We start from the raw sequence: 13802 nt of genomic DNA, 5'->3' as shown, positions 1-13802 counted from the left end.
ATGAGCCAAGGCCAAGTCCAAGAAGAACCCATTATCATTCAGCCGGACCCAGCAGAGCTACCTCACGCAATTATGGATTGAAGTCTGAAGCATCCGCCTTATGTTTCAAGTTAATGCTCCCTCCTTTGCCTCCCTTTTAGGAAACCACAGAATTAAGGTATGGAGGAAGCATGAGGATAATGGAGGCAGGACACCTGGCTTCCAGGACCATGTTGCCACTAACTCAATGACAGGCTTCACACAACTCCCTTCCTTGCTCCAGGCCTTAGGTCTCTTATTTGCTAAAAGAGGTGATTGGACTGAAAATTTCTGAAGACTTTTTCAGTTCTAACAACTTGGCATAAAGACTTATGACTATGCAAAAGAGTCCTTTCCAAAATTAAAATGCTCAACCAAGCTCATAAACGGAATTTTTAGGGGAAGTTAGCTCAGCTCAGAACAAAATTTCTTTCACTGAGACATTTCCCATTCCCAATAGCCACAGGAAAGATCCTTTGGCCATCCTTGCTTTTTTATTGAGTGGACAGAACTTCCTGACCACGGTTGACTGGCCCAGAGATGAAAACCTGACTTTACATGCACCAATCAGATTATCTCTTCCTGGAATTGGAGTTGGACCATGTGCCTGACATAGACCAATCAGCTGGATGGAGTACTCTGATTGGCTATTACTGGTCACAAACCCACCTTGGAGTCATGGTGATGGAGAAGCCAATCAGTATCCTTGAATCCTGGTGGAAGGTAGAGTATCATAGAACTGTAGGGGAAGGTGATATTTACAGAGGAACCTCACCTAGGGAGGTGTGGTGCAAGGCAGGAATGGATGACTTTTCTAAGTCTTTTTATAACAAACTCAGAGCCAGAAAGGAAGGGAAGCTGGGTACATGAAATTTATATGTATGAGAAAACATATAGAGAGATGCATGATTTTCCAGTGTTCCCTCTCCACATATTACTAAAAGTCAGGACTAAAACTAGCTCCTGCGGATGAAGGAGGAATCATGCAGGAAGCATTTTTGTTAGTCAAGAAAAAGAAACTTAGAGAAAACTCACAGCAGGAAGCGCAAACATTGAGTCTCCGTTTGTCAAAGTCTACACCAGCAATTCATGCCAAACTGATTTTATTTCTGAAAGTGACTCTCCCTTGGACCAATTCTTTTGGCTTCCATCACCATCTTGGATATGAACTTTTAATTCCTTTGGTAAGATTTCTTTCTTTTTTTTTTTCCCTTTGTCTCTGAAGTATAAAAACAAGTCACCTAAAAACAAACAAACAAACAAACAAAAAAAAAACACTGGAGTTCCCATCGTGGCGCAGTCGTTAACAAATCCGACTAGGAACCATGAGGTTGCGGGTTCGGTCCCTGCTCTTGCTCAGTGGGTTAACGATCCGGTGTTGCCGTGAGCTGTGGTGTAGGTTGCAGACGTGGCTCGGATCCAGCATTGCTGTGGCTCTGGTGTAGGCTGGTGGCTGCAGCTCCGATTCGACCCCTAGCCTGGGAACCTCCATATGCCGCGGGAGCGGCCCAAGAAATAGCAAAAAAAACAAAACAAAACAAAAACAAAAACCCTCTTTCCAGGAGTTCCCGTTGTGGCTCAGCAGGTTAAGAATCTGACTAGTATTCATGAGGATGTGGGTTCGATCCGTGGCCTCGCTCAGTGGGTTAAGGATCCAGTGTTGCTATGAGCTGTGGTGTAGGTCGCAGACACGGCTCGGATCTGGCATTGCTGTGGCGGTGGCTAGGCTGGCTGCTGCAGCTCTGATTCAGCCCCTAGCCTGGGAACCTCCATAAGCCATGGGTGCAGCCGTAAAAAGACAAACCCCCCAAAAAACACCTCTTTCCAGAACTGGAGAAGTTGGGGGTAAGCTAGATAAATGAGGTTCTACAGGATCTGTGCTTATCTGATTAAAGAATAGCAAAGTTTGCCATGGGATTTGGTTCTGTGTTTTTGAGACAGCAGCCTTTGATGGCAAATAAAAGCTACATTAAACTGATATTTTATAACATCTGGGTACCTGGGTTTAGACCTTATAGTTTGCAGAACGGTCAACGCATCACCATGTGTTTTAGAAGAGTCTCTTTTTTCATATAAAATGTGTAATATCTGATTTCCTAAAAAAAAATGTATATATGGGATGCACACATTTGTAAGAAAGAGAGATGGAGAACGCACACCTCCAGCCTTTCAGAAATTGTAACACACAGCTTCTTTCCTAATTTGTAGAGAGTTGTGGGGAGGGTGCATGGGGAAGTGAGGAGAGGCCTCATGAAATTCTGAGCTTCTTTAGAATCAGAGGTAAGTGTGGCTGTATCATGGCCAATACGATATAAAACATTTAATATCATCTCTGAGCACATCGCAAAAGCTCTGAATAGGATCCCAGAATTTCACAGCTCCCTCTCCGGAAACCTGGGAGTCTGGGGCTCAGAGAAGGCTCCGCACTGTCGAGTTGGCATCCCCCAGTTACCTCCCCTTTGGGAAAAAGGAAGCTGCGGCTTCCGTCATCTGGCCCATGGAGGGAGGAAACGGTAGTGGCAGCTTTGCTTCCTGAATCCCACCCCTCCTGCATCTTGGAGGAGAAATTTCAACCGTTGTGTCAATACAGAAACTCTGCTTCCAAGTCCTGAGCTCCCCGCCCACAAATGGCTTTCATACCAAAAAGTAAGAGAGATGAGTTCCCTCACTGCCTCCCCCGTTAATGCAGGTCAACTGATTATTTCCTGGGAGAATTATAAATATCTCGGTACCTCCCGGGAGTGGGGAGCCACGGTGTCCAGCTCTTCAGCATCCTGGACGTGGAGTGCTTCCTGGTAACGAGAATGGCAGTGAGGAACGGCTAGCACCTGCCCAGTTCTTACTACCGGAAGGACCTGTTCTAGGGTTTCTGCTGGCATGAGCCCATTTAGTCTTCTCAACCACCATCAACAGAGGACACTACAGCACCCCTATTCTAAAGACAGAAATGTGAGGGTTCAGAGGTAACGTCTGTGACACGGCTGAATGAGGGTGGGAATCAGCCAGTGGAGGGGGGATTGCGGAGGTGAAGGGATTACAGGAACCTCAGAAAACCAAATGAAGATGATGGCATTAGACGGTGTGCAAGAGATCCTTAAATTTGAGTGGCCAACAGAATTGACCTAAAGAGTTGTTATAACCATCATCTCCCTGAGACTGGAAATAAATTAATATCCAACAAGAGGATTCTGGTTAAATAAGCTTTGATAGAACCATCCAATGGAATATCCTATAACTGTTAAAATGGGGCAGCTCAATTTTTTACTGATGGAAATGCTCTCAGAGATGAATGGCATAGTAACAAAAGCAAGATGGAGAAAAACATGCACCTGTGCTGGGACTGGGTTAGAAAATCCACCTAAATGGCTCTGTGTGTGTGTGTTTGTACACATGTACACACATGTTCACACACATGCATATGTATGTGCATACATGAATGTGTGTACATGTGTCTATATACATGCACATTTATGCATGTATGTGCCATATGTATATACATATACATATACATATATATGTCCACGTGTATATATGCACTGACCTGTAAGGCTATACAGCTGTATGTGTCTCTGGAAGGACACATAAGAAAGTGGGAGTTTCTCTGTTAAAAGGAAAAAAATAGCTGGGAGACAGGTGGAAAACAAGCACATTTTATTGTCCATCTTTTTTTTTTTTTTTTTGTCTCTTTGCCTTTTCTTGAGCCCCTCCCACGGCATATGGAGGTTCCCAGGCTAGGGGTCTAATCGGAGCTGTAGCCACCGGCCTACACCACAGCCACAGCAATGCGGGATCCTTAACTCACAAGGATTAAGGGCAGGGATCGAACCCGCAACCTCATGGTTCCTAGTTGGATTCGTTAACCACTGTGCCACAATGGGAACTCCTGTCCATCTTATTTTTACGCATCTTGATTTTTGTACCAGTCACATGTAGTGTCTTGTCAATCAACCTCTTAAGCAATCAACACAGAGCGTCTGTGTGTGTGTGTGTGTGTGTGTGTGTGTGTGTGTGTGTGTGAGAGAGAGAGAGAGAGAGAGAGTGAGAGATGCTGCCACTAGACCCCACCCTCAGATTCTGACCCTTAGGGTAAAGGGTGGAGGGAGCAGTGACTGGAGGGAGGCGTGTTCCGAGAGGCGTGGCAGAGCAGGAAAGTGGGACTCAATCCCAGAAAGTGCAGCCAACTTAAGGCATCTGGTTGAGGCATGAAAGGCCTGGGGGTTGGCATGGGGGAAATAGGAGAGCAGCAGGGGCTCAGGAAGAAGGTGGCCCTTTCACTGGCGGACATGTGGTGACCACCAACTGCTACGGCACCCACCCGATTTGGGAAGAGCAGCCTCTTCTGCACATCTCACGGCCAGCCAAGTCTTGTGTTATGAGAGGCCGTCGGCGCCCACGATTCCTGCAGCCACCCCGGATGGCGTTTCTATCAGGCCCCAGGAGCTGATCATTCCCATGAGGTCGCCCTCCAGCAGCTTCGCCTGCTCTGGGTGGGCCCTTCAAACACCCACTCCTAAAGGCCAAATGCTCCTTTTGTGGCAGCCCCCTCAGCCTCCCTGTGGACCTAACTCATCTCTCTAACTTGCTCGGGCTGGTAGGTGCTTATCACCCCACCTCACCAGAAGTGTCCTCCCAAGGACCATGAGACCCTTAAGAACAGCAAGTCTGTTTATTGTGTCCCTGAGTCACCAGCCCCTAGCATAACCCTGGCCCCTGAGGAGCAGCCAGGAAATATTTGTTAAGTGGATGAGGAAAGGGAGGGAGTGAGAAAGAAGGGAAGGAAGGAAGGAAAGATTTAACCAGGCTATCAGCCCTTTAAAATGTTGTCAGAAAACTCAAAGAAGGAAAAATTCAAATTAAAATATTACTCAGGGCCTGAAGTCCCAGTATTAAATCACAAGACAAAAGAGACTTCTCTTTCCTTTTGTGTCCATATGTGTTCATTGTACAAAGCATAGAAAAGCTTCCTTTAAGAATTTTTTTTTCATCACCATATCCACTCTTAGGATTGTCCTCCTACTGGAATTAAAAATGGCAGAACAACAACCCAATTGAAAGATGGGCAAAGGACCTGAAGAGACATTTCTCCAAGGAAAATATACAGATGGCCAACGAGCACTTGAAACAATGCACAACATCACTGATTATTAGAGAAATGCAAATCAAAACTACCATGAGATACCACCTCACGCCAGTCAGAATGGCCATCATTAACAAGTACACAAATAACAAATGCTGAAGAGGGTGTGGAGAAAAGGGAACCCTCCTACACTGTTGGTGGGAATGTAAGCTGGTACAACCACAATGGAGAACAGTGTGGAGTTATCTTAGAAAACTATACATAGAACTACCATATGACCCAGCAATCCTACTCTTGGGCATATATATGGACAAAAATATACTTAAAAAAGACACATGCACCTGCATGTTCATTGCAGCACTATTCACAATAGCCACGACATGGAATCAACCCAAATGTCTACTGACAGATGATTGGATCAGGAAGATGTGGTGTATATACATAATGGAATACTACTCAGCCATAAAAAAAGAACAAAATAATGACATTTGCAGCAATATGGATGGAACTAGAGACTCTCATCCTGAGTGAAGTAAGTCAGAAAGAGAAAGACAAATACCATATGATATCATTTATATCCAGAATCTAATATAGGGCACAAATGAACCTTTCCACAGAATAGAAAATCATGGACTTGGAGAACAGACTTGTGGTTGCCAAGGGGGAGGGGAAGGGAGTGGATTGGATTGGGAGCTTGGGGTTAATGGATGTAAACTATTGCTTTTGGAATGGATTAGCCATGAGATCCTGCTGTGTAGCACTGGGAACTATGTCTAGTCACTTATGATGGAGCATGATAATGTGAGAAAATAGAATGTGTACATGTATGTGTAACTGGGTCACCATGCTGTACAGTAGGAAAAAAATAGTATTGGGGAAATAATTTTAAAATAAATAAATAAAAATTTTAAAAAAAGAAAAAAATGTCAGACAGAAAGGTGAGGTGGTTAAAAGTGACTTAAGAAGGAGCGAGAGGAGGAGATATGGATTCTGCATGGCTGGGTGACCTTGAAGTTGTTCCTTGGCCTTTGAGTTGAGTTTCCCATCTGTAGAATGGAAAGAACAGCTCTTTGCATCTTCACTGGATTGTCTGATGGGACATTGTCTTGCAAATGGCAGTGGGCTCTCCAAGGGTGACGGTACTTTTCACTCCTCTATTTAGCATTAAAGATATTGTAAACACATGGAGGGAAGAAGCAGGACCTCTTCCTCCCTGAAGCACCAGAGCCCCGCACAGAGTGGATCCTCAGAAAGTGCCTGTTGAACCAGCCTGGGGCTCTGTGTGCGTCTCAGTGTGAAGACATCATCAGACAACAGATGAAAAAGGCAAACACAGACACAGGATTGTCACCGCTATTCCACATTTACACGGGCGGCACAGTGCCCTTCCCTGGCAAGGTAGACAGCTTCTCAGGTTCCAAGCACCATGGCGTTGTGATGTGGGCCAGGAAATAATTTGGTCTACACATTGCCTCAAGCAACGTTCCACAGACCTAGATGTTGCCAAAATTGCCCCTACCTACCAGCCACTGCCCTTGTCTGAACTCACGCACACTTGTGTATTACACAGAGGGCTTTGGTCAAGCTCATCTCCAAATTCCAAATTGTGGGAAGGAAGATGTGTCAGAAAATCCAGTGTCTTTCAAAGCCTCCTGTGGCCCTTCCACCTGACTCCGTTCCCAAGCTAGAGCCTGCATATGAACAAAATTGAATTCTGCCCATTAATTTGAAGTCATTCTGTACTGATGTAACATTTCAACTCTGCCAAGACAGTTTCTATTTCTGAGTAATTCTTTATTCCAAATTCTTCAAATTGGCACCCTCTCCTAATCCTGGGCTCCAGTCTCTGTGGAGTACTGTAGGCTGCATATGTCCCCGAAGCATCTTTGCTTTCTTCAGAACTTTGCAAAGAACTCTTGAGGCGCCATCCGTGTTCCATTATGCTCAAGAGGTAACATCTTCTGGATCCATTTTTCTTCCAATTTGATTCCGTATTTATCATTCTTGTTCAAAGTTTGTTTCACCACTGGGAGAAATAAAAATGTCACCTTGACCCAGGCCAAGAAGGAAGGCAGAAGAATTGGAAGGCGCAGAGCAAAACCCGCGATGGAAAGAGTGTTCTTGCAAACGATCCACCCACGTCTTTTCCTGTAAAGAGGTAATGAATAGAAAATGCCTTCAAAGAGGAGGGTGTTCACCAGCGGCTCATGCTGCCCTCCTTTAGAAACTCAGCCAGCACTGGACATTTTTGACTAGAAGGTGAACATGCATGTGAGAAGCACCCTGCAGAAGGGACAGCATTTGGGGATTCTCCAGGTCTCAGAATTCCCAGGAAGGGACTGGACACGGAACCAACATCAGGGAGATGGCAGAGGAGAAAGCCTCCCATTACAGGAATCCCACGAAGGCAGAGAACCAAGAGGAGTTCTGCAGATTACCTTTGGGATCATTTTCCTGTTATGGTTCCCCTGCATCTTACCCTCCCTCCGTCCCATCTCCCCATCCTCTGCTCCCTTCCAAGTGCTGGGGAAATAGCAACTCACTCCTCTATACCAAGACTTTTGGTGACTCCGGTTTCTTTTACCCTAACTTGTCTCAGAATCTATGATTCTTTTTGCCCATATGAGCTCTCATATTGGCGTATTAGTACTGGTGAGTAACATAGAATTTATCCTGCAGCCAGGATACCTTTGAGAATTAAGCGATATGATATGAATAAGTATACCACAATACATATATACAGTGGAATACTACTCAGCCATAAAAAAGAATGAAGTAATGCCACTTGCAACATGGATGGACCTAGAAATTTTCATACTAAGTGAAGTAGACAATGAAAGACAAAAATCACACAATATCACTTCTATGTGGAATATAAAAAAAAAGGATACGAATGAACTTATTTGCAGAGTAGAAACAGACTCATAGAATTTGAAAACAAACTTATGTTTACTAAAGGAAACAGGTGGCAGTGGGAGAGATGGACTTGGGGTTTGGGATTGGCATATGCAAACTGAGGTACATGGAATGATTGGCCACAAGGGGCCTGCAGTATAGCACAGAGAACTCTACCCAGTATTCTGTGATGGTCTATATGGCAAAAGTCTAAAAGAGAATGGATGTGTGTACATGGATAACTGAATCACTATTATCACAACCTGTCAATCAACTATACTCCAATAAAACTTGTAAAAATGAAAAAAGTAAATGCACCACAATAACAATCTTAAAAACAAGATTCTCCAAGGCAAATGAAAATAACCAGCCAGTGAATATCAGATTTTTTTAGGTACAAGTGATGACCCAATAAAATTAGCTTGAGGATAAAACTGTATATACTTGGTATGTTATTGGTCCAGGATGAAGCTGGATTCGGGCACATAGGTATGCCATGTCATCAAACTCTTTCTGTCTTTTTTTTTTTTTTGGTCCTTTTAGGGATGTACCAACAACATATGGAGGTTCCCAGGTTAGGGGTCCAATCGGAGCTGTAGCCATCTGCCTGCCCCACAGCCACAGCAACATGAGACCCAAGCCGCGTCTGCAAGCTACACCACAGATCACGGCAACACTGGATCCTTAACCCGGTGAGTGAGATGAGGGATCAAACCCGCATCCTCATGGATGCTCATCAGGTTTATTAACTGCTGAGCCATGACGGGAACTCCCAAACTCTTTCTGTCTTATGGTTCTTCTCTCTTTTTTGCTACTGCCCAGCACCTCTCTGTTTAAATTCAGACTGTCTTCATGTATCAGGGAAGATGTCTGCTTCAAGACCTAAAAGATCAGAACTCTTTACTTCTAGGGTGAAAACTCCTTGGGAGAATATACTGATTGTCCCATCTTGCATCACAAGCTCGCCCTTGGAACACATGCTTTTGTCAAGGGAAAGAGGCATAGTAATAGGATGTTTGTAATGTATGTTCAGGGAATGATGAATTTCAAAAGTAGGCAGAAATAGATATGCACTATGGGCTTAATAAATTAGCATTAAGGCAAAGTTTCAGGACATGGATTATGGGTAAAGGGGGAAAAAAATGCCAGTTCACATCCTTCCGATTCAGAAGGGCTTTCATCATCCCAATTTCTTCAATTCTGGAAATGAGGAAACTAAGACACAGAGAGGTCAAGTATCTTGCTCAAGATCACACAGATGATAAATGGAGCATCAGGGAATGTGGATTGAAGCCAAGTCTGTCGGAGGTGGAGCACTCTACTCTACATAGAGTAGTGCTTTTTCCCTGCCTTACACTACCTTGATCTAAGACATAATTCTTCTTTCATCAAGACTGACTTTGTTCATGAGCAGCAGAAACACAACCAAAACTACATTAGGCAAAATAGGAGATGTATGTCTCGTATCTCCAAATGTGGGGTATCCGGAGGTACGGGCAGAATCAGCGGTGAGGATGCCACCAGAATACTCTCTTTCCACCTCTGATGCTCTCAGCAAGTTGGAATCATGCTTTCAAGCTCTCTATTTCAGTCTACAAGGCCAACACCAATTCCTGGACTTCAATCTTCACAATTGAGAAATTAGAAATCTCCCCTTTTCTCTCCATCTCCCACTTTCCTACCTCTCACTCGTCTACACACAACTGCATCTTTAAAAATACTTAAAGAAGGTTCAGACTGCTCATTATGATTCATTGTCACATGCAACCAATTTGATGGCCAAGAATGTGAGGATCTAGGATTGGTCTGACTTTAGTCAATAAAGAAGATGGAAGCATCAGCACTAGCTGTGAACTTTGCAGTGATTCTTTTTTTTTTTTTTTTTCTCTCTCTTTAGGCCATACCTTGGCATATGGAAGTCCCCAAGCTAGGGGTGGAATCCGAGCTGCAGCTGCTGGCCTACACTACAGCTACAGCAACGCAGGATCCGAGCTGCATCTGTGACCTACATCGCAGCTCACAGCAATGCTGGATCCTTAATCCACCAAGTGAGGCCAGGGATGGAACCCTCATTGTCATGGATACTAGTTGGGTTCATTTCTGCTGAACCACAGAGGGAACTCCTGCTGCGAGTCTTAAATGTTGCAAGTATACCAGGCTCTTTAACTTTGCTGCCCCGTCAAAACTTTGAATAACACATTTAGCAATCTAAGGAATTTTCTTGGAGACAACAAAACAGAATATTTGAAATGATAGCTGTGGTGAAAACACTGGTCTGAGCTTTAAGCTCTATGTGATAGGTAACATTTCTTAAATGTGAACTACAATTTTTCTTCCCACCCCTGCCCCATTCCTACTCCCTTTGAACAGCCAGGCTCTTCTCACATGCCTTGCATCAGAGGTAGACAGCATCAAGGCAGAAATAAAATATGCTCCTTGTGTTTCCCTGGCTTTTGCCTTCCAAAAGCCTAGATCCTTAGGGAGACAATGAGATACAGATAAAAACAGGAAGGGTTGGAGAAGTTACAGCTTTCTTCCTCTTGGCCCCCTGACTTCAGCCTAAGAAAAAAGGGAGCTGCAAGGAGGATATAAAGGTGTGGATGCTGGTGAATCCAAAGAGACAGGACCCACCCATTCACTGGCTTGTGGAAGCTGAGAATGGAGACAGCTTTGTCCTCTTTTCTATGAGCCTCAGGGAAACGCCAGGACTCCGGAAAATAAATGGCTTCATGGAATGCTTAGCCCTTCACTAGAAGCCATGGTCAGCCTCATTGACTCCCTGCATCCAGCTTGACCACAGAAAGCTTCCCAAGAAATTGAGGAACCAGATGTGGGACCCACGTAATCAAGTAAGACCCGAGGAGCTTATCTAAGACCTCAGACAAGAAGAAGGCCAACAGAGAGAAAGACTTCCTACCTGGACCAAGATTATGTTGCCTAAAATAAAAATTAGGAGGTACTATGGACTGTGTCCCATCAAATTTCTTACATTGACCTCTTAAACCTCTGCACTTCAGAATGTGACCGTATTTGGAAATGGGGTCTTTGAAGAGGTAATTAAGGTTAAATGAGGTCCTATGGGGGACCCTCCCTCCATATGAATTATATCCCTAAAATAAGAGGACATTTGGGGAGGATCCCAGAGGGAAGCCATGGGAGGACAAAGAGAGAAAATGGCCACCTATGAGTCAAGGAGAGAGGCCTCAGAGGAAACTGACTCTTGGTATTTTGCTCTCTGGCAGCCCTAGGAGGCTAATATTGAAGGGAGAAATAAAGCTATATTTCATGCACTTCTGAGTTTGACAGTGAAGCTCTATACTTTCTACAAAAAGACGTAGGAGGAGAAAGAAGAAGAGGGCAACAAGAACAATTATCATTCACTGAGCTCTTCATCTCTCCTGACCATGTGTAAGCCCTTTCTGTATGTATTGCTTTTCTATTGCTGCCTAATGAACTACCTCAAACAGAGTGACTTCCTAACCCCCATGCATTATCTCACAGTTTCCATAGATCAGGGATCTGGGGGCAGTGGAACTCAGTTCCCTGCTCAGGATCTCACAGGCTGAAATCAAGGTATCAACGGGCTGAGGTCTCATCTGAGGCATGAGGTTCTCTTCCAAGTCCATGCAGGTGTTGGTGGAATTCGAGCTCCTTGCATCTGTATCACTGAAGCCCTTGCTCTCTTGCTTTTTATCAGCCTGGGACCACACCACATTCAGATTCTTTTCCAGGGGCCCCTGCCTAGGCTGCCCACAATGGACTATTTGCTTTCTTCAAGGCCCACGGAACAGTGTCTGCTGCAGTTTCTTGTCTCTCAAGGGATCACCTGATAAGGTCAGGCCCACCTTGGGTAACTTCTCTTTTGATTAAATTGAAGAAAAGTGGTGAGGGACCCTAATTACATCTGCAAAATCCCTTGTGCCATAGAATTCCATATAACCAAAAGAGTGACACTCCATCCTGTTTGCCAGTCTCACACACTCACTGGAAGGAGCTATATAGGAAGTGTTCACCCCTGGGGGGTGGGAATTCTGAGGGCCAACCTAGATTTCTGCCTACCACAATATGCCTCATTTCACGAGTCCCCACAGTGACTGTATGAGGTGGATCCTTTTATCCCAGTTTAAAGACAACTTATGGAAATATAAGCATATATTCAAGCTTCAAAAAGACTAGTAATTCAGTTCAATTTTATATAGATTATTAGACATCTATCATGGGTCCATCACCATATGAGACCAAGACAGAGCTCTTGAGCCCCAGGATCTCATAATCTGCTACTGCAGGCAGCTACAAAATAATGGTAGTTAAGGTTAATGGAGCCATCTCTACACATCATCTCTTTAATGGACAAGAACATGTGAAGTTGGTATTCACCCTTATTAGCTGCTGTTTTACATGCAAATAAAGAGAGGCTCAGAGAACAATAACATATTCTCAAGGTCATCCACATCATAAAAGAAAGGCCTTACACCCAGGGCAGCTCCCTTCCACAGCTCCTAACCCTGAGGAATATGATAGGCTGAATCTCAACACTAAAATTCTCGTTCCACATTCCTTAAGAACGGATACAAGGGAGACTACAGTCAATGCTGAAATGGTATCTTAGAGCCAACAAGAGAGTGCAGAAGAGGTGACATTCCTCCAAGAGTGGGGACCATCTGAGTGCAAGAGATGGGCTTAGAGCTGGACCTTAATGAACTAGTAGGACTTTAGCAGGCAAAGTGAGAAAGGGCAGTGAGGAAGGAAACAGAGCAGGGAACATGCAGAAACTAGAGCCAGAGAAGGTGGGTGTTCTGGGGGAGTGTATCCTGCCTTATAAATCTGTCTCTCTTTAGGGACAGAGTGCCTGATTCCGCTGAGATCCTACTGAATTCTAAAGGCCAGGTTGAGACCCAGTAGGCATCCTAAAAGATACAGGCTGGAGGATGAATGCATCCTTCCTAAGGAGCTTAGAAAATTCCTTCAGAGCAGTGTTCCTCACTGTTTTGCCTCCCAGGGGACATAAGGCATTGCCTGGGGACATTTTTGGTTGTCACAACTGGGAAGATGAAGCTACTGGCATGCACTTAGTGCATAGAGCCCAGGAATACTGCTACATCTTACAACAGAGCATAGAAAACCCCACACCCCAACCCCCCAAAAAAGACCCAGCTCCAAATGTCAGTGGAGCCAAAGTCAAGAAACCCTGCTCTGGTAAACTCATACAGATGCTTCACACTTGACTGGTTCTTTGTAAATTCAAGTAGTACTTGAAAAATGATGTGATTAGGTTCAATCCCCAGTCTGTTTGAGACAGGTCCACAGGTGTGTATGATCTTAAAAATCAAACTCAAAAAAGAAGAAAAAAAATACACAAACAAACAAAAAAAGACTAACAGACATGGAGAACAGACTGGTGGTTGCCAAGGGGTAGGGTGGAGGGAGTGGGATGGACTGGGAGTTCGCTTACATTTAGAGTGGACAGACAATTAGCTCCTACTGTATGTCTAATCTCCTGGGGTAGACAATTATGGGGGGGGGGGATGATGTAAAAATCAAATCCAGAACATAGTTGCAGAATCATTCAGCAAATATGTACTGAGTACCTGTTACATGCCCAGTATGCCCAGTACTGTCCCAGCCAGAAAGGTGGAAAGGAGATTGCAAGACCAGGGTGCACCCACGCCTCCATTCAAGAGGAGGGAGATCTGGTCCTGTGCTGATAAACATCTGCCAATATGCCATGGGCTCAGCCTGAGTCACACTGCCCTTGCTGGGGTGATGGCTGGAATGATTAATCCACCCTCTTGGGGCCTAATCTCCATGGCGC

The sequence above is a fragment of the Phacochoerus africanus genome, chromosome 9, assembly GCF_016906955.1.
Source record: "Phacochoerus africanus isolate WHEZ1 chromosome 9, ROS_Pafr_v1, whole genome shotgun sequence".
Lineage (NCBI taxonomy): Eukaryota > Metazoa > Chordata > Mammalia > Artiodactyla > Suidae > Phacochoerus > Phacochoerus africanus.
The sequence above is the reverse complement of the archived record's forward strand: the minus strand, read 5'-3'. Positions refer to the sequence as shown.